Source organism: Podarcis melisellensis (genome assembly GCF_964234715.1).
Source record: "Podarcis melisellensis genome assembly, chromosome: 1".
Classification (NCBI taxonomy): Eukaryota; Metazoa; Chordata; class Lepidosauria; order Squamata; family Lacertidae; genus Podarcis; species Podarcis melisellensis.
The window spans coordinates 99,144,345-99,165,576 of NC_138528.1; the positions used below are offsets into that span (position 1 = coordinate 99,144,345).

General features: G+C 40.6%; 1 protein-coding gene across 8 annotated transcripts in view; it reads right to left on the reverse strand.

Annotated features, from left to right (window-relative positions):
* Positions 1-21,232, reverse strand: part of GTDC1 (glycosyltransferase like domain containing 1) — a 215,496-nt gene that overhangs the window by 63,573 nt on the left and 130,691 nt on the right. The gene's annotated exons all lie outside the window — the stretch shown is intronic.

Below are 21,232 nucleotides of genomic sequence, written 5' to 3' on the forward strand. Positions count from 1 at the left end.
GAAGCACCTCCTTTCTCACAGTTGGTTCTTAGGAGAGAAGATGGCCTTGGCACAAGCAAGTTCCAGGTCAGGGAAGAAAGGAAGGAGGTGACAGAAATCACCTGCCACAGTTGTAGAAGGTTGCAACAGAGGGGAGTGAGGCCACTTCAGAAACAGCGCAATGTGTTGTGCCAGACCCCCGGCCTACAGCAGTGGCTTTTCAAGGCACCAGGCACAGTATTTCTCAGCTTACTTCTTGAGGTCGCTTTCTGATGAAAATATGCAAAAGCCTGTGCCTACCACTGAGCTACAGTCTCTCTCTTTAAGTCCCATGGAAACACCAGATAGTTCTGACTAAATTAAGTTGTATCCCCCATTTTTTAAGGGGAACTACTTAATGATCAGCTTGGGGACATCCCTGTTGTTAAAAGTTTCCATGTTCTCATACGATAACATTGCAAATAGTTGCATAATCTCCCATAAATGAATGGTGGAATACTACCACTAATACTATTACTATTACTAAAACCACACCCCAATCCCAATAGTTTGTTCTATGTGGTCTTCTGTCTCCTTACCCAGATTCTAGTCCTTGTGCCCAATTATGCAGTGCCTCACTTTCAGCTATTTTCCAGGTTTAAGTTCTCATAAATCCATTGTGGGATTTTCAGTTATTAGATAAGATGTCAATGAAAACAGCTGCAAAATATATTTTCTACAAGATGTACGTGGAAAGCCCAATCTGGGCACAATCAAGACTTTTTCTATCTACTTGCATTACATACATAATACTAATCACCTTGACAGTTTTTAAAGTAGTTAGTTTGTAATACTGTTCGCTGAATGATTTTTAAAGCAAGATTTATTTCATGATATATCAAGGAGTAAGTATTATCCACATTAACTTGGCATTGTTTTGGCACCAAGTAGTTCTGTATATCTTAATAGCAATAGTGCAGACATAATAAAACCTGCATGAGGAATACCAAAGTGTTCCTCAATGAAATGATTTTTTAAAAAAGTTTGCAAGTTAGCTTAGGTGGCTGAGCTTTCACTATGCATCATTATGTCTAAAAACACAAGACCTTTTATAATCTCTGGAAGACAGGACAGTCTACATCACAAATCATACACAGTACAACCTCTATTGTCAACATGGCAGGAATGATATGACAGACAATCTATTGCCCAGCTGCTACTCAAATGGTTTGCATGCTTTAACATATCACTAGAAATTAAGAACTAGAAATGGACATGATGATGAAGGAACATTTCAAATAACTTGGTAGAAGAATCTTAAAGCTGTTACAGTTCACCATGTTATAGAGAAGTGGTTCCCAATTAGCTAAGTTCTGTGGACCCCCTGTTTTTCAAAAGCTAAGCAGTGGACCCCCTACTTTTGAAAATTTTGATATTGCTATGCTAGTTTTTATTACGTGAATAGTGCCATTCAACCCCTGTGTGGGTTAAGTGGATCACCGCTTGGAGATCACTGTTATGGAGCCCTTATACAATCAGTGTGAATAGCCTAAATACTCATGGGTATGTTGGACTGTAGCAGCAGTCCATTTCCACGAATGTTGGAACAGAGCTTGCTCTTGTGCAATGGAAGGGATCAATCAGTGTGACTGGGAACTCTGAAAAAGCAGGACTCGTGATTTCACAGTAAAATACAATTTTGCATGATTAGACACTATTCTAACTTTTAACCAAACCTGTGTTAGATCAGGAGTGAGGTGTCTCACCATTCCACCCTTCTCTCTGCAAAGTTTGTTCATTTGTAGTTTGAAAAGTGTTAAAGACTAAAGTAGACCTTATATAAACTATTATTACTGAAAAGTCATACCATAACAAACAGCATTAAGTGCTTGTAGCACATGGAGCTAATTCAAAATTATAAAGAAGCAAGTGGAAAGAAGGACACATTTTTAACTTCTTTCCCTGATTCTAGTGCACTGTTGGACCAAAGTCCCTCCAAATTTGTTGGACTAAAACACAGGGCATCATGTTGGCTGGGGCTGATGGAAGTTGGAGTCCAACAGAATCTGGAGGGCTGCACATTTCCCACCTCTGTTCCAATGCAAAATCTGATGTTATATAAAGGCGAGAAAAGAGGCACAAGTAATTCTGATTAACTTGGCTTCTTTATACACACATAAACTGGCACAATACCGATTGATGTTTTCTTCGCTACTTCATAACATTGGATCGAGTTCTTGTCCTTATCCAAGGTTAAAGCCCTGACATGTGTTGACCCTGGAAGGCGGCATAGATTCAAGAAAAGCAGCAAGGTCCTACCACATCTCCTGCTCTCACCAACAGCTTCTCACAAGTATCAGCTTTGAAAGCATGCAGGGACTTTTCATAACCCCACTTTCACACTCTGATGTGGCCTTGCACATACAACATTTTATACTTTTGATGAACAACAGAACAACAGCAACAGTTGTTGGGTGGCACCTGGTACCAGCATTGAAGGGAGATGCCAGAGTGGTGCTCTTGGTTTATAACACACAAAATTCAAAACTATCAGGCAACAGGTTAGAATACATATAAAGAAAAGTCACAAACTCACAGCTTTAGTATGCCAGTGTGTCTTGCATTGCCTAGCCTCTTTGTAAAGCCATTGGTTTACTACGTGGCACATTGATTTCTAATGTAAAACAAGACAAAGACACACACACAAATACGCACACCAAAAACCTCTACTGGAAATGTAAGTAAAAACGTTTTCCCCTTTGCTGAATTTAGACTGGCTCCTTTGAGATATAATATTCCCATTTACAATGTTTATAAACATAACAAAAAAAATAAGCCCTGAGAGTACCACAAATATAATAAATAACCTGTCAGCTTGGTGCATTTGACTGTAAACGCTTTGTTGAAACACTACAGCAAAAATAACTAATTCTTGACTACATAATAGAAATCTCTTAACATGCTAAAAGTCACTATAAATGTCAGCCTGAATGTTTGACATTTAATCTGCCAGATTTGCCATTCTTTCTAGCTTGTGCAATACACATTCTCTACATCGAAAACAGCCGTGCCAACACACCTATGCACATTAATTTGCAGCAGAGACGCGAGGCTTCTACTGTTTGCACGTTAGATGTCATCATGTCCTTTTGTACATGTTTATTCACAACATCTCATTTGGCCTAATGAAACATTACTTATGAGAATCAGTATTCTTCATTGGCACTGACAGTCAACTCATACACCATTTTATTAAAAACACCACCAAAAGAAGAATGGGAAGATACTGATGTCATCGTCAAATGAATAAAAACCACATTAGAAACATTGGCTGAAGGGCTGTTTTGGGTTAGATCAAATTATTAAAGAAACGGTCCTGGACTGTGTGCTACATTCAGTATATTCTGAAAAGCTATTTTTCATAAAAACAAAACACATAAAACATGTGAGAGCTGGAAGAAATATATTCTACATATATAACTTTCAAACTTCATAGAGACCATGTCTATAAATCCAGGGCTGTTCTAGAAGAATGCAATGAAGTAAAAATGGAAATATCTAGGTACATATTTGCTCTGTAAATGTCTGGGGAAAGCCACTTAAAATACTAAGCTGTGTTCAGGTAAAGATCTCCAGGAAACTAAACCCGTATCTCAGACCTCAAGATGGCAAAAAAGAATGACTTCTGAATCCAAAGACTCTCTTTGCAGAGGGAAGTATCACTACCAGATGATTCTGCATGGGAGGGCAGCAGGACAAAATCTCATAAAGATGTTCATACTCTACCTACCATAATGATTTTTCAATGAGATTCTATCCAGGTTTTGTAAACGTATGCCAGTGTTTCTTCCCAAATGCAGACGTTTTATTATTTCCACTTCTAAGGTCACATGTTGTCAAAAAACAAACAAACAAACAAGTATGTGAAACAGCAGTAGCTACTCTTTGCTGTAAATGACACTGATGTATATTTAGAAGAAAGCTAAAATGAAAAGGATGGTAAAAAAGAGAAAGAAAAGCCACCCTCTCTCTTTTGAAAACAGGTGCTTTACAATTCTTATCACACCAAGTTGACGGTGGGGAAAGGACCTTTTCAGTAGTGGCACCCCAGTTATGGAATGGCTTCCACAGGGCGGTATGACGTTATAATCGTTCAGTCTTTCAGGTTTCGCAGTTTAAAACTGAGTTTTAGTTTTAACATTTCTTATTAATCTGTAATAGTTTTTACTGTTTTACATTGTATTCCAATTTGTAGTATTGCTATTCTCTGTGAGCTGCACAGAGAACTTCTGCTATCAGATGGCTATATAACTGCAGTTAATAAACAAACAAACAAATATACTGTGAGCAAGTTCAGAGATACAGTGGATTATCAGAATCCATTCAAGTCAGGTTCAAGAGTGAATAGATCTTTAGAGACCCAAGCACAATGTCCAAACACAATGCACACTGCACCTATCAAGTCCATTAAGTACAGTGGTACCTCGGGTTAAGTACTTAATTTGTTCCGGAGGTCCGTTCTTAACCTGAAACTGTTCTTAACCTGAAGCACCACTTTAGCTAATGGGGCCTCCCGCTGCTGCTGTGCCGCCGGAGAATGATTTCTGTTCTCATCCTGAAGCAAAGTTCTTAACCCGAGGTACTATTTCTGGGTTAGCAGAGTCTGTAACCTGAATCATATGTAACCTGAAGCATATGTAACCTGAGGTACCACTGTATCTGCACACTAACTGATGACTTTCCAAACATTTTTTCTTAAGTTTTGTTCATTTGCTTGCCTTTTTCACTTTATGCACCAAAACTGAATGTGCTATCACATACAGGCAGCGACCATCATGCACGTGCTTGTTGCTGTTGACCCAGAAGTGGCCCCAAAGTGGGGCAGAATGGGGGTGGGGGCGGAACAGAAGTGGAAAGGAGCAGGGTGGGTTTCTGTGTGTTCCATCGATGCACACGGTGGTCAGGAACGAAACCCCCACACAAAATGGTTGCCGCCTAAACACTGCCAATGGGTTCAGTTCTCAAAGTATGAATCTTTATGCACCCAAAACAGCAAGAGGTATAAGGAGGTATAGCAGAAGGAGGTATAAATAGGTTTGTGGAATGCCAGGGTTTGCAGAAGTACAAGAACTTTATTTTGGTGAAGGAGAGGGCTGGCTAATATTTTTGTTGTTGTTTTTTAAATCCCAAAAGCCCACTAGGACAAAGTATGGTCTATGGCCATGGAATACTGGCTAGTTATTGAAGGGGACGAAAACAGCTGGAAAAATAAGAAGCAAGGGCAGTGGAATGGCGTACCCTGAGAGAAGGCATGGAGGAGAGGCTGGCAGGCAACCTAAGCAACAGCATTTCACACTGTAACATTTTGTTGAAGTCCTCCTTTGTTTCCCAAACAGTAGACGTAGGAATGAGGGACATTCTGCCATTATTGAACGGTGCAAAACACCTTGGGGCAGAAGATGCCTACTGTAATCTATAGCTACTGATTGTCTGATGTTGAAGAATGTGAGTGGTGAACCGAATATTTCTCAGTGTCCTTTTTGCTAGGCTGCTTTTTGGCAGTCCATGGATGGCTATGGATCTGCGTATTTTAAGCACTTGAGACTATGGAGGTTATCATTGTGGGTAGATTGATTTAACATCCAATGATGTCCTGGCCTTCTCAAAGCCCCACATCACATTTCCCGGCTTTTGGGCATGCATTCTGCTCAGTTATAGCTAAACGACTCAGGTGAAATGAATACCTGTTGAGGCTTTGCTTGATGTTAACCAGTTAACTTTTTAGTTTAGTGTTTACAGCATGTATTAAACAAATACGAGAGTGAAGAAAGCTGCAAGAAGAACAACAAAGAGGAAAGGGAAATGTTAGTAATATGCTGGAGCATCACTCAGCTAAGTGGCTAACTGAGGAAAGGCACCTGACTTAAGGTAGGATAGTAGATTGTGCAAACAAAACAAAAGAAAGCCAGGCTCTTTAACGTTAGAGTGTTTCCAGATGCTACCTCTTTCCCCAATATTTTGCTGGGGGGAAACTCTCATTCCTCTGGATTTAGGATTCAAAAGCTCCAGCAAATTTCATTTTATTTCCTCAGCATTTCCTGCTCTTCACAATCCTCTTGCCAATCCGATTTCATCCTCAATCAACTGCACTTTCAACATCTTCCGAGTGTTCATCTCCTCTAGGCTGTAATTCCTAGACCTCAATGTAAAGAGGAGGGACAGAACATATCACGTAAGAAGTCCACAAAGTACTCTGTCTGAACACTGTTTGCAAGTGGACCTAAAGATCCCGGATTTCAAGTGTGTGCGTGTGTGTTTTGCTTTTCTTTAAAGCTACACAAGACGCTCTGTGAAATTGAAATGCTTTGTTTTGCTCATCTGATAAGGCTTCTGAGTATAACATTCATAGAGCTCTTCTTCTGGGAAGCACACAGCATGGAAATAGGACTAGCTGAAAAGAAAGTCTGCCACAGAATTATGCAAAGGAGAAAGGAAAAGGCAGAAGCTATTCCCAAAATAAACACAAACCTCACAGATGTGTGCATTCTGGGCTTTGATTCCTTTGTGCTTCCCCCTCCCCCTAGTTCCACACCCTTCTAGCCAAAACCATTTTAATCTACTCTGTAGTTGTGGGATTATTACTGACTTAATACCACTTTGTTACATAACATATTTACCCCTGAGTGGCTAGCAAAAGGTTCCCTGCAAACTCCTTAAATCACTTTAGGTTGTTTAAAAGATTTTATTTGTGTTCTTTTTACATCCCCCCCCCTAAATACTCAGTATGGAAAGAAAGAAAGTTTTGTTTTCTTTCTATCTGTATATAATTTGCAGCAAAACTGAAGTCAATAAACAAAATACCATGAATGTTTTCAAATGTATATAGCATGAAGCTTTTATGAAGATAAAACTAAATACTTCACAGAATAACTTCTAAGATATTACACAATTATTAAAAGTTATCAGTAATGCAAGAACTACACTGCAGCATTTAGGCTGTATTCACAAACATGCTAGCTATGGATAAGCTCCAGTGCAAAAAGTTGGGTTTACCTCCAAGAGAGCATGCCCAGAATAGCAGTGCTAAAAACAAAAGAATAGCTCAGGGTACAATGGAAACTAATTTTGATCACAACACCTGAGAAAGGTTTAGAACATATCACTTTGTGTATACTAACTAAGGAAGCTTTTTGAGAACTGGGTTAGATTCTTTTAAGGCTGGCACATAGCCACCAACATCCAGACTTTAGCTGCAGCACCCACCAACTCAGTTCTAGGATGTTGACTTACAAAATACGCATTTGATTTAAAGCAGCTGAAAGGAAAAGATGGAACAGAACTGGAAATGGATGCATTTTTGTAAGAAGACACCTCATCTTCAAATCACATGGAGTTTGGGTTCTTCCCCTGCATCCTATTATTAAACTGCCACCACCAAAGCATGTAATTTCCTGGTTAGAGGAATTTCTTCTAATCAGTATTTTTAAAAATCAGTGTCCCCTTTAAACGGACTTTCTCAGTAAATACACAATGCAGAGGGGAATGCTATCATAACACTTCAATAGTTAAGTGACTCTATGAGAAAAATACTTCCAAATGTTTCCTAAACCCCTCCAAACCGCACCAAAGAACATTATCGTAATATTATGTTTCCCCATGGTCTCCAATATTTAAGCTTGCCATTACTGAAATGATACTTGGATGAAAAAGTTTGTGTTCTGCATAAGATTTTTCCTAAAAGAAAGTCTTGCTTTAAAAGTTTAGCTAGCCTTAGAAGTCAATGTTATTTTGATTTTCATTACTTTTCTTTATTAATTGGCTAGCCATTCTACACACACTTAGCCTGTTGTATGGGCCCTATGCAAGAACCACGTCTTTTAAATCTGAGCAGAAACCATGTGATCTCACTCCGAAGAGTAACCGAAAACAATAACTTGCCTTAGATGATTACATATCACATTACAAATAGATAGTCATATTTCTTGTAGGGTATAGACAATCCAAATAAACTGTATACCATATTTTGATAACACAATCCAGCATCTCTAGCATCAAAGGGTTCGTTTCTGTTAGATTTTAATGTGAATCAGGGTTGTAATGTTTTCTGTAAGCATAAGCTAACCATTTCAACGATTTTGCCAGCAAGCTGCCTTTTTGGCAGATTATTGGCAGTATGTACTGGCAACAAGCTAGTGCAGCTAAAACCCTGCTTGTATGTTACAGGTAAATAATGATTTAAATAAATTTATGTGAAATGTTCCACATGGTCACATCTGTTTTTGATAGCTCAATCCCCTGTGCAGATACAAATCCTTTTGTGTGTTTCTCAAGAAAACACATAGTTCACCTTAATTATTTTAACACCTCCTCAGGTATCCAACATAGCAGTGAAACAAAGAAATACCAGGCACAGCTCTCCTAAAGGGAACAGTAATGTAAGCTAATTAAGCTGCAAGAAGTGTGTGTGTGTGTGTGTGTGTGATGACATCAAGCGGTATGAAATGGCCTTGTAATATTCATACAGCCAGGTAACCTTAGGTGCATTTATGAGGAATGAAAGCAAATCCATCAGTGACCATTTGACCCTTATTGTCAAGGACCAGGATGCAAGCAAATACTTACAGCACAATCCTATACGTACTTCTGCGAAAGCTCCATTGATTTCAACAAGATATACTCTGAGGTAAGCAGGTACAGGCCTAATTATTACAGACTCAGAGCAAGCCGCCTGCCTTAAGTCTAACTCACTTCAATGCCTGACTCTGCTTCAGACGGCTTGCCCTATTCGACATCACAACATGATTTTGAACTTTCTGACAGTTTCTAAAGCGGTCTCATATGCAGCATGGTAGGAAGGAGCTACTGTTCAAGAAAGGGGGGGCAGTCCAGCCTTAAAATCTTGGGCTCACTGTACGAGCATCACAGTTCTTTGGATCCTGGCCAAGGTCCCTTATTTGTATGAAGTTGGGCCTGGGCCAAAAATCCTGATTTAGTTTTGCCCAGGGTCTTTATAATCCTCTCGGTGGCCTTGCATACAGCGTTCTTGTACTACATGAAACACAGAGATATCATTTTAATTTCTCTCAGTCACAAGGTAATATACATCTGAAGCTCTAGCCTTGGCTTGTGGCGGCAGAATCCCAGGATGCTCTACTTTCCAGCAAAAAAAGGTTACAATGTCAGTGTATTACAAGAGATGAATGAGTACTGGGACAACGGAAAGGGACGAGGGTGAAGTGAAGTGAGCGCTGCTTGGTTTAAGTAGTGTCATACCACTGGGGTATTTGCAGAACTAGGCTAAGTATAATGTGGATGAGGGTTCAGGCTCGGTTGTGAAAATATTGCACATTGCATTTTCCCTTTATCCAATTACACCCTTTAGGGAGATGGTTTTTTTTAATGTAGGAAGCACACCACCATTGTATATGCAAACAGCTAAAACTAAGAAGCTAACTCCCGCAATGATTTCAAATGCAGGACTGGCCCTATCATTAGGCAGAATGAGGCAATAACCTCAGGCTGAAGATATTAGGGGGCAGGACAACACCAGCAAAAGCAAACAGAGGTTTGTCATGCACCAGCCTGCCACCATGTACCAACTGAACCAGCCTGTTGTCCTCAGGTGTGGTCAAGGATGCATGCCAATGTTGGAAATATGATTAATGCTAACCCAGGTAGCTACTGTGCAGCCAATAGAAAGCACCAACTTGCTCTTTGCCTCAGGCAGGAAATATCATGGGACAGCTCTTTCCCTTTGTTATGGATATGTATGCTTCCCTAGAACCAAGAATACGGATGGTAAGAAAAAAATATGAGAAATGTACCACTTTTTCCATGTTCATTGCTGGAAGTCTTGTACCCTAAGTTGTTCAGGAGTTGAAAGAAACAACAACAAAAATCAATGCATTTTTGAAATTTTTGGTTAAAATCACTGCAGTTTTGACAGATGTAGTCCGTCATCTTGGTTCAAAATAGCATCAAATTATATTCAAACATAGACAAAAGACCTGTTCCTTGATCTCAGGAGCCATCAAACGAATTTTCCTTATGATATCCTAATAAGCATCCAAATGGACAGTGAACAAACAAATAGCTCTCAAAAATATATAGTTGATTGAATTTTATGTAATTCCTAGGTAAGGATGCTTGAGGAATTAGATTTCGGTGACTTCTGATGCAAACTGACCTGATCTTCCCCTGCTGAAATAATGTATAGATCAGAATGTAATTTTCCTTCAGAATTCAGAAACTTTTTCTGGCTCAGAAACTGTGTGAAATGTTTAAAATGTCTGTTTTGGAATCAAATATATTTAGAAAAATGTACACTGGATAAAATATGTATTTAAATAAACATTTCAATGCAGATTGTAAATAAATAAATAAATCACAGATTTATGCAGAAATGGGACAATAACCCTGTGAAGCAGGTAAGCCTAAGAGAAAATAAAAGGGGCCATCAAAGCCACACAGTGAGCTTCATGGATGAGTGGAGACTGAATACAACTCCACACCCTATCCACTATACAGGGCTGACTCATATCTGCAGTTACAACATACTTGTATCACTACAGCCTCTGACCAGATGTATTCCTCATACTGAATATATAGTCTAATTGTTGATGCATTATTTAATGATGTCCTGTGAAACTAAGGATATGTGTAAAATAACCGAAGTTCAGTGTCTCAAAAAAAATTTGTCTGCAGACAGTTTTGCTTGTTTAAAGCTCAGTATTCTTACCTCCCCGCTAAAATAGGTTTGTCCACAGAGCTTTTAATGTTTGCTCTTCAAAAGATAATCTGCTCTTTCAGGTTTGGGGCTTGTTTGGCTACACACACACACACACACATACAGGCAAGTTATTTAAAGCTTAGTCAGAAATTCTTGTCAAGGTGTACAGGATGCTGTCATAAAACCATGTAAAGTCGTACTGGGCTTGCTGTTAATTTGTTCAATTTCAAGGATTTTATCTCTTTTCCACTGTAGGTACAAACCTTGAGGGAGAACTCCTTGTTGTTTAAAGAAAGAAATCCCTGTGATTGTGAACCAAAATGAGAAAGTCTGTTTGCCTTTCTTGTAAGTCTGTTGTTTCACTTCCATTTGGGAGTTGGGAAACAAATCCAGTGAAAGCTAGGTACTTTAAAGAGGAGAGAAAAAGGAACATTCCAGACATATTTGTTATCGTTTCACTAAAGACTCAATTCAGATATCACATCAAACAATGGCTTCGGCTAACCATAGTTTAGATCCCATGTGGTGCTTTGAGATTCCACACATACAATAAGCAAACAGTGGTTTGGAAGAGCTTGTGTATATTTGCTTTATTCATCTTAACTTCACAAATTCATCACCTCTCCAATCTCCATGGTGCAGCAACTTCTGCAGATAAAGTGATGGTTGCACTTACGGTTTGTCAATCTTAGACATCAAAATAATAATTAGCAGTACCCATGGCTTGGAAGCCCACTTCAAACCATGGTCTCAGATTCTGGATCGCTGTGCAACTGCAAACCATAAGTTTAAATTCAGCCATATTTAAGCTTCTTTAGCCATAGTTTGGCAGGGTGTCTAAAATGAGGATATGTATATAAAGAAATGAAAATTTCCAGGAGAAGCATGCTTTAGCCCAGATGGATCTTCAAAGCAGCAGATACAACAAAATGCAATGCAACAGTAGGACTGTTTCTACCGCTGCCCCCCCCCCCCCGCCCAGCGTATGGTGTTGTGCTGGGTTAGTATATCCTTTATACCACCTCCACACACACCAGGAAATTGTGGCCTTTTTATCTTTGAAAGGCAAAGATGGAGCAGCCAGAGGCAGTTGTTGTTTAGTCATTTAGTCGTGTCCGACTCTTCGTGACCCCATGGACCAGAGCATGCCAGGCACTCCTGTCTTCTACTGCCTCCCGCAGTTTGGTCAGACTCATGTTTGTAGCTTCGGGAACACTGTCCAACCATCTCGTCCTCTGTCGTCCCCTTCTCCTTGTGCCCTCAATCTTTCCCAGCATCAGGGTCTTTTCCAGGTAGTCTTCTCTTCTCATGAGGTGGCCAAAGTATTGGAGCCTCAGCTTCACGATCTGTCCTTCCAGTGAGCACTCAGGGCTGATTTCCTTAAGGATGGAGAGGTTTGATCTTCTTGCAGTCCATGGGACTCTCAAGAGTCTCCTCCAGCACCATAATTCAAAAGCATCAATTCTTCGGCAATCAGCGATCAGAGGCAGTAGCTCTCTCTATATATAACAAGCTTGAAGTATATATGGGTTTGTCCAGAAGTTTCAAAAATATGAAATAAGTAGGAGCTGAACCCCTGCTCGCATTCCTCTCAGACCTGGCCTATATACCTGCAACCCTTTTTCCAAACTCTCCCCTGTCAACTAGAGATGTGAAGAACTGGGAACTCTCCTCCCACATAAAGCTTCCATTTTTAAAGCTTAATTGTAGAACCTAACAAGAAGGAAAGAATTTGACCAAACTGCGGGAGGCAGCGGAAGACAGGAGTGCCAAGCGTGCTCTGGTCCATGGGATCATTAAGAGTCGGACACGACTAAACGACTAAACAACAACAGGGAGGAGGGTGGGTGCAAAACTAGAATTAGCTGGCTCTCATTGGTTCTGGCTCCACCTTCTGTTTAGACTCCCTGCCTTTCACCCTACCCATAGCAGTGGTCATCATTTCTGCCTATCCTTGTTACAAGACAGAGTACTGAAAATGTGTGATGGGTATATAGTATTCCTTTTGGGAGGGAGGTCTGTGCTAGAAGTGACAAATGCTAAGTGAGTGGGGGAGATTGTACTGAATAGCTTTGCAAACTTAGGAACTCAACACTGCTATCTGTTCCAAATTCAAAACTTGACTTAATACTGCTATCTCTTCCGAATACCAAAGAGTATACCATACAACTGAAAATTCCTGCAAAAAAAGCCACAAAACAAAACTTTCTAAAACAGCATAGGGCCTTCACCTGAAAGAGCACGAGGACCAGGCAACCTCCCCGCTCCCCATTTCCTGCATGACAAGATCAAAAGAAGGAGGTGTATATATAAATGGCACTTGGTTTGGATTCCATTATTTTATAGAAGCCAAGGAAGAGATCAAAGAAAAAAAGTACCTCAATTTTGCTATTAACATTTAACATAGCTCCAGTCTGAAAACCTTTTCCAAATTGCTACTGCAATTTAAGATCCAAGTGTAGTTGAGCTGTTTTGTAGAATAGCATTCCTGAGAGCTATATGTTTCAACTTGCCGACTTTTTTCACCTATGGTGAAAATGAGGTTGTTGTTTTTTTTTAAGTGCCTTCTTTCACAATATGACTTCGTTATCTTTAATTATATTGGAGCAATCAATAGGCTGCAGCTGGGTTGAAGGTCTGTTGTTTTAGGAAAATTTTCACAGGAAAATAGTTTTAAAATGGAAAAGGAGAGAAACATTTCTAATCTCAAGTATGAAAAACTTAAAGTAATGCAATATACCTTTCTCCGTACTAATTTAACAAAGGTACATAGATACATAGAAAATGTGTATCATCAGCTCTAAATAGTAGCACAGAGTTCAGCATTCAACTGAATATATTACAGAAGGTTGACAATCCAGCACTCAGGAACACCTGTGCATTCATCAGTACCTTCTATGGTGCTCACAAAAGATCTCTGTAAACATCCCCTCAAAGATCTACAATGCATGAGATAGGGAGCAAGGCACATCCACACCATTTTGTCTTCCCTTCTCGTTTCTTGTTTTTATAGATATGATAGCTATTTCTGCCACGCGCCCCCCCCAACATGGCGGCTATTTTGCATTGCATTAGACCCTCGCAGTTGCCATTATGTGAAGCCATGGAGCAATTTTGCATTATGCCACACGCTCAACACCCTAGATCGGATGAATGGGAGGGAAGTTGCCTGCTCTTGATGGGGTTACAGTCCTTCTGAAGGAGCAGGTACATAGCTTAGGGGTACTTCTGGATTCTTTACTCTCAGCTTGGGGCTCAGGTGGCCTCAGTGGTGCAAAGTGCTTTCCATAAGCTTCAGCTGATAGCCTAGCTGCGCCTCTATCTGGACAGGAATAGCCTAACTTCTGTTCTACAGGCTCTGGTAACCTCTGGGTTTAGATTACCGCAGCACATTATATGTAGTGCTGCCTCTGAAGACGGTTTGGACACTTTAGCTGGTTGAGAATTTGGTAGGGCAGGGCAGTTTGAGCGTATTGCACAAATCCCGGCCCAACTACATTGGCTGCTGATTAATTTCTGGGCTCAGTTCAAAGCACTGGTTTTGACCTATAAGGTCATAAATGCCTCAGGTCTGCAATACTTCAAGAACAGCCTCTCCCTATGTGAACCAACCTCCTCCTCCACTAGAGGTCTGGAGGGCGGCAAGAGAAGAACAGGACTTCTTTGTGGCAACTCCCCATTTGCTGAATGCCCTCCCCAGGGAGGCTCACCTGGTGCCTTCATTACATTAGGTGCAAGGTGAAAACATTTCCCTTCAACCAAGCGTTCAGCTAATTAACATTCTATGGTTTTCTTAATGTGTTTGTGGGGAATGGGGTTATTGGTTTGTTTTTGTTTTATTATGTACTTTGTATTCTTACTTTTATGCTTTTCTGTTGTGAACTGCCCTGGGACACTCCGCTAGGTATCTGTGGCCATTGCCTCTGCTTTCCCTTTCGCTGGGCCAAATGTAAATTGTCTTCCATTGAACGGGAGGAAGAGGAAGTTAAAGGTGGTGGTTTGGGACAAAAAGAGACCTGCTCACAGGCATGTGTTTGCTCTGATCCTGCTCTCAGGCATTTGAACAAGGGCACTTATTCCTCCCAGGGCCTTTGATCAAATGCTTGAGCCATCCCTAATTATTACTCAGGACTGGATGCTTGATGGACACAAATGGAGTGTCCTAGTGAATCAGCTGCAGTATGATGGGCAGTTGGTCTGCATATGCTTTCTTCTTAAACACTGGATGGTTTCCACAGCAGGGTTGAGGCAGCTGCACATAACTGTGCGTGTGGAAGGAAGGGATGTGGGGCTTGCACAGCCTTCCTTCCACATGCAGCTGGTTGAGAAACTGGTTGAGAAACAAAACAAAAACATCGAAGTTTTCGGAACCAAAGAAGCAACAATCACCATACAATTTAACTGAAAAGAAGTGGCATTAAGTATCAGAAGAGAAGAAAATTATTTCAACATTTTAACTTTGGTATTAATAACATAAGCAAACGAAACCAATGTTGCCGAGGAGCCATACAACTGGATACAAGCAAAAATAAAAACAAAAGAAAGTATGGAAATGGAAATAAAAACAACGGAAAGCCAAAAAGCCTCTCTGACGTGCTCTGAATAATGTTTTGATGCTATGGTTGCAATCCTCAGACCACTTCAATGGGACTACTCTGCACTCTGGTTTGAGGAGAGCAGCCAATGTAACTAAGAAACAGACTTTTCAAATCAATTCTCTATTTTTAAGATGTGTCTTGGCTGAGAAGCTTTGTGCCATGCTCCAAAAATCAGACTACATTCTGGGGAAATGTATTCAAAGATGCCTAGAAATGATTCCTATTTGAGTTAATACTGAAGTTTGTGGGCTGTTTTTTTTTTATAAAAAAAAAACACCACACACACACAACCAAATATAGCATGCCCCATAAGTGACAAAGTTCACTAAAATGGCACTTTAATGTTGCTTACTTCACTATGCAAGATCAGGAAGGAGCTTTAGAATGACTACGCAGAAGAAGAAAGGGGCTCAAAAATCACTGTTTTGTTTGGCTGTCCGCTGAACTGGGATGCAGGGGTTCAGACTGATACTAAAATCTGCTCAAAAAGATTTATTAGTAATTCAAGCGATCCTGACTTAGTTCCGTCTGCAAAAAAGTCACGGATCCAATGTCTGGAACCACCAATTAAAAGAATCAGATAGCAGATACTGTTGGATTCCAGCTTTCAACATAGCACTCCAGCACAGGGCCGAAGAGCAGCAAAAGGAGGCGGCACACCAAGGCTTACAAAACTCCAGACACAATCTGGCAGTTCCTACATGTCATGCTAACATCCATTCGCAACTTATGAGATCAATGCAGGATGAGAGCCTCTAGACCTGGGTTTCCCAAACGTGGGTCTCCAGTTGGTTTTGGACTAAAACTCCCATCATCCCTAGCTAGCAGGACGATGGGAATCGTAGTCCAAAAACAGCTGGTGGATTTAAGTTTGAGAAACCCTGCTCTAGACCATATGGGAACAGCTGCCATATTGTTTTGATAATTTGTAAATCAGGCCCAAGTTTGACCTATAAACACTGGATCTGATTTCACCAGGTTCTAGTTCTTTTGTATCTGCAGAGGTGGGAAGGGTGTTGGCCTACAACCCTCATCGCTCCTGATCACTGGCCATGATGGCTGGGGCTGGAGAGACTTAGAGCCCAATATCTGGAAGGCCACATTTTCCTCAGCTTGAAACAAAGCAAAGCAAGTGCCAAGGACCTCCACGCCCTTCAGGTCTGCATGTCAACTTTGCTTTTATTCTTTCAAGTTCTTGAGTCCTTTTTGAAAGGCAGATTGTATTTCACAAGGACTCAGTTTATTACCAGATTTACACTTTGAATAATTTGATATTATCTAGTATTTTGAGTGGCATTTATATAACTGTTTCAACTTTTTGTGTTTGGGCTATTATGATACCTATGTACATGGCATTTCATTAGGTCCATGGCCTTTCGACACTTGGTCCATGGCCTTTCGACAAAGGGCAGTACATGAATCTCTCAAATAAATAAATAAATAAATAAATAATACACAGGGGAAGGCAGCATTAGACCCCTGCTCTGCTAGATGCTCCCCTCTCCCATCATCACAGGGCCTTCTGGGGCCAACTGCTCTGCTGAAAGGAATCCAGCTTTAAGAGGTAGGAGTGGAGATCAGACCCAAATACCTCTGGGTGCTTGCTCCTGCTCCTGGCTCCAGCTGCACTGGCTTTGTTTTGCTTTAATTGTGCAGTTCTTTTTAATAAATCCATTACATTTCACAAACGTTGTGAACCATTTTGAGGACTGAAGTCAAAAAGCAGCATATAAAACTACTTAATAACAAATAAGTAAATAAACATGGTTCTTAAGCACCAGGGCTGGGATCTTGCACCCAGTCAACTCAATGCCACAAGACATTGTATATGTAACAAGTTTGGAACAAGTTTGCAGCCCAGTTGTCTGTTATGCTGTTTCAATGCTGTTGTCTTTCCTTGTTTGCTCTTATACCATTTTAATGCTGAATTTATGACACTGATACATTGTAATTCGCACTGATAAAAGCTGACATTCTTGCCTATTGACAGCTTCTTTCAACATTTTAATACCAAGAATACTGGTTTAGATTCTGCACCCCCACCCCCAGAACAATGCATTGTCCTTTCCAGAGATTAAGCTGGCTTCATTTGGCACATGCTTTTTAATTGCTTCCAGACTTAATTATTACCATACAAATAAAATATATTCCGGCTGGAGGTCGTTCTTATATCTCAAGTAGTAGTTTTCAAACTTCTTATGCTGAAGTCTGTGAATTAACTCCTACATGTTGCAACAGAAAATTGTGGAGTAGGCTCTCAGAGCACAATCCCTCTAACAGCAGCTGTTCCTTACAGGGATTGAACCTGCAACCTTGGCATTATCAGCACCATGTACTAACCAACTGAGCTATATCAGCCAACACAGTGACAGAAAGTGCCCATGCTCAGTGAAAATTCTCCGCATGTTCCCAGTGGCACTGTTAGTACATTTCTCCTGTCTAATGGAAATCACTGTTGACTACCAAGCCTAAACACAATTTGCTGACTTTAATCAAACTGGTAAGTTGTCAAGGTATTGCCAACCCTGAATTTGCTACCTTGAATTCTGTACATCAAAATATTCAATTATCTACCAAAAGGAGAGTAACAACAAGTATTTGTAGTTCAGTAGATCAACTCACTTGGCCAATGAAATCTCCCCTTCCTCCAAAAAATTAATCAAACTGTAAGTTTAGAAGCAAAAAAATTTTTAAATCGAGGCAGGCAAGCAGCTGAACAATTCATAGTGGACAGGACTCGGCAGAGTTTCAATAGAAAATAATGCAACCCTGACACTTCACCAGAACATTCAAAAAGTAAATTGAATGGCAGCATGATTGCAGTGGTTCCAGTTATGTTAATTAGGTTGAATTCATGGTTCATTGATGCTGCAATTATGTTGCAAAGAAATGCTGCAAGCATGCTATCTCATCCCACTGCAGCCTGCTGAGTATGCGGCCATTATTCTTCTTGTAGCAAAAACTCTTTCCAAAGGAGATTATATGTTGTAGTTCACATTGATAAATAAAACACGCAATTCGCAGAAGGGGGAAAAATGTGGCTGACACTACTCCATTTTGACAACTTATTTCTCTTATTGCTGTAGTACCAAGGACAAACACCGCTGCTGAATCGCATAAGAAGCTTTCCTCGGATACTTTGAATACCTTACATATGAATTCTTATCAAGATTATTCATTCCGTTTCACAAATGGAGTGAACAGGCACTGGAAGGTTAAGAAACTTCTCCAAAGCCAGCAGCAAGTCAGCGTTAACAGAAATGAAGTGTCATGGTTTGCGGCATCTTTCCTAGCTGGCACTGCCCCACCCCAACCATCCTCTCACAAATCAGATGGTCATTCCACTTGCAATGCAGAACTCTGCATATAAGCTAAAGCAGACATTCAGGAAAAAAAAGTACAACCATTCAATGTGGAAGCTCACAGCCCAAGCTTTTTTATTGCTTACCTCCTGGTAACTCCCGTCTTCCCTAGCCAGCATGACCAGTTATCAGGGATGATAGGAGTTGCAGTCCAACAACAGCTGGAGACTCAAGTTTGGCTTTACCTACTTACAGTGCTTTTTTTCTTTTAAAAAAAATATGTTTAGGGGTACTCTCATTTCCCTACTCATATTGAAATACTGCCCCTCAATGAGGCCAAACTTAGATTCACAAAATGTCTAGGAGTATGCGGACCCCTTCAGACCCCCGGGGGAAAAAGCACTCTCTACTTGGATGCTGCAACTGGAACACTGTGAAATTTGTACCTTCCTAAGAGGTATTCGGGACACGGGTGGTGCTGTGGGTTAAGCCACAGAGCCTAGGACTTGCCGATCAGAAGGTTGGCGATTCGAATCCCTGCGACGGGGTGAGCTCCCGTTGCTCGGTCCTTGCTCCTGCCAACCTAGCAGTTCGAAAGCACATCAAAGTGCAAGTAGATAAATAGGTACCGCTCCGGCGGGAAGGTAAACGGTGTTTCCATGCACTGCTCTGGTTCGCCAGAGCGGCTTAGTCATGCTGGCCACATGACGTGGAAGCTGTACGCCGGCACCCTCGGCCAATAAAGCGAGATGAGCGCCGCAACCCCAGTGTCGGTCACGACTGGACCTAATGTCAGGGGTCCCTTTACCTTTACCTTAAGAGGTATTCAGGACTCTTACTTTACTGTTTGGGTCAAAACATGGGGTTGTATCCAATGTTAGTCAGAGTAGATCAGTGGACATGAGAAATCTAGGTCCATTGACTTCAATGGGTCTGCTATGAGTAGAAATTAGTTTGAGTGCACCATTCATGCAAGGCATTTCCAGTTCCAAGGATCACACAAATTTATAATGAACTCCCATTGAAGTCTTTTAAGAAGGAAGACTTATTGAGTTCAATGGAGAAGTTACCCACTGGAAAGTATCTATAGGATTCTAACCTAAAGCTCCTGCACTGTTCACAGGATTCACAACACCCTGATTTATAACTGATGAAATGTGATGTTTCAGTGATATTTTTATTCTGATAAGCATAAGTCTAAATTTATATGTTTGCAATGTCAGAGCCTTACTCTTAATGGGGACATGCCCTGACACAGCTTTCCTTCCACTCTTAAGTGACGTTTCCCTGGTGTATTACAAACATGTAATGAAACAGAAGAATGCATCTCCCTCTAAAAATCCAAGGGAGGGTAGACTGTAAGCCCCCAACAGGACTATCTCCTGCCACCTGTCCATATTATTATCCTAAACCAGGCATAGGCGAACTTGGCCATCCAGATTTTTGGGACTACAACTCCCACCATCCCTGACCGCTGGTCCTGTTAGCTAGGGAAGATGGGAGTTGTAGTCCCCAAACATCTGGAGGACCGAGTTTGCCTATGCCTGACCTAAACAATTTGAAAATGGAGGATCTATCTACTATAGCAAATTAAATAATATGGTACATAGTTGCTGTTTTTTTAACGGGTACTATTTTCCACCAAATAATTAATACGCACCCTTCTTATCCATAAGCCCCTTAAACGGTGCAATCGCATGCGGTTTTCTGAGAAGAATGCCCAACAGAGTTCAATGGGGCTTGATTCTGGGCAACTGCAGCCCAAGTGAATGAAACATCTGTAGAAACCCCTAGACCCCTGCCAAGTTTCTTTTTGCCTGCTGTGGTCCCTCCAGTGGATGGGAAGCATACAGAGCTGTTTATTTGGGATTACGGGTGCTCACTAAGTTTCATGTGAGCAGGTCTGCAGCATGCACATTGCTTGGTCCACTCTGTTTCAACAGGGATTTGTACAGTAATGTGCTTGCAGAGATTTTCCTGCTCCCTGAAGCCTTGGGGGTCACAAGAGTTTGCACTGGTGTAGTAAACCCACTATGTAAACGAACAGCAAGCCATGGAGAACATGTCACTCTTGGCTGAGGAGCAACGTTTTCTTAACTCTAGTTACTTGAGAGTCAGTCGGCATCTAAAATAGTTTTTGGTTTAGTAGGTCCTCAAACAGTAAACAACACTGCAAAGTAGTACATCTTTACCTACTGACATTCATGTTTCCTTGACAACATGGAAATAATTCCTCTATACATTGGATTGATACAGCTAGCACAAAGAGCTTTAATAAACTGTGGATCCTTTGGTCAGAACTGAAAGTGAGAAAACCCAAGTGGGTGATTACATTTTAAAAGGACAGATCATCCTTTACTTCTGGGCTTTTAGAGGCTTCACTTAAAAAAAAATCATCTACATAACTACATGTAATACATTTGAAATATGTACAACCCTATTAAGGCGACTTTGGTTTAAACCCTCAGTTTATCAGCACTACAGGCCTAATTTTGCAATCAGCTAAACCTACACTACATTTTCATCAAGTGCTGCAAATCAGCAAAATATTAAATGAATCTTGAAAAAATGATTATGAATCCACAGTTCTGTTTGACTGTATAATTCTATTTAAGATTAAAATTACTATCATAAAAAGGCCACTT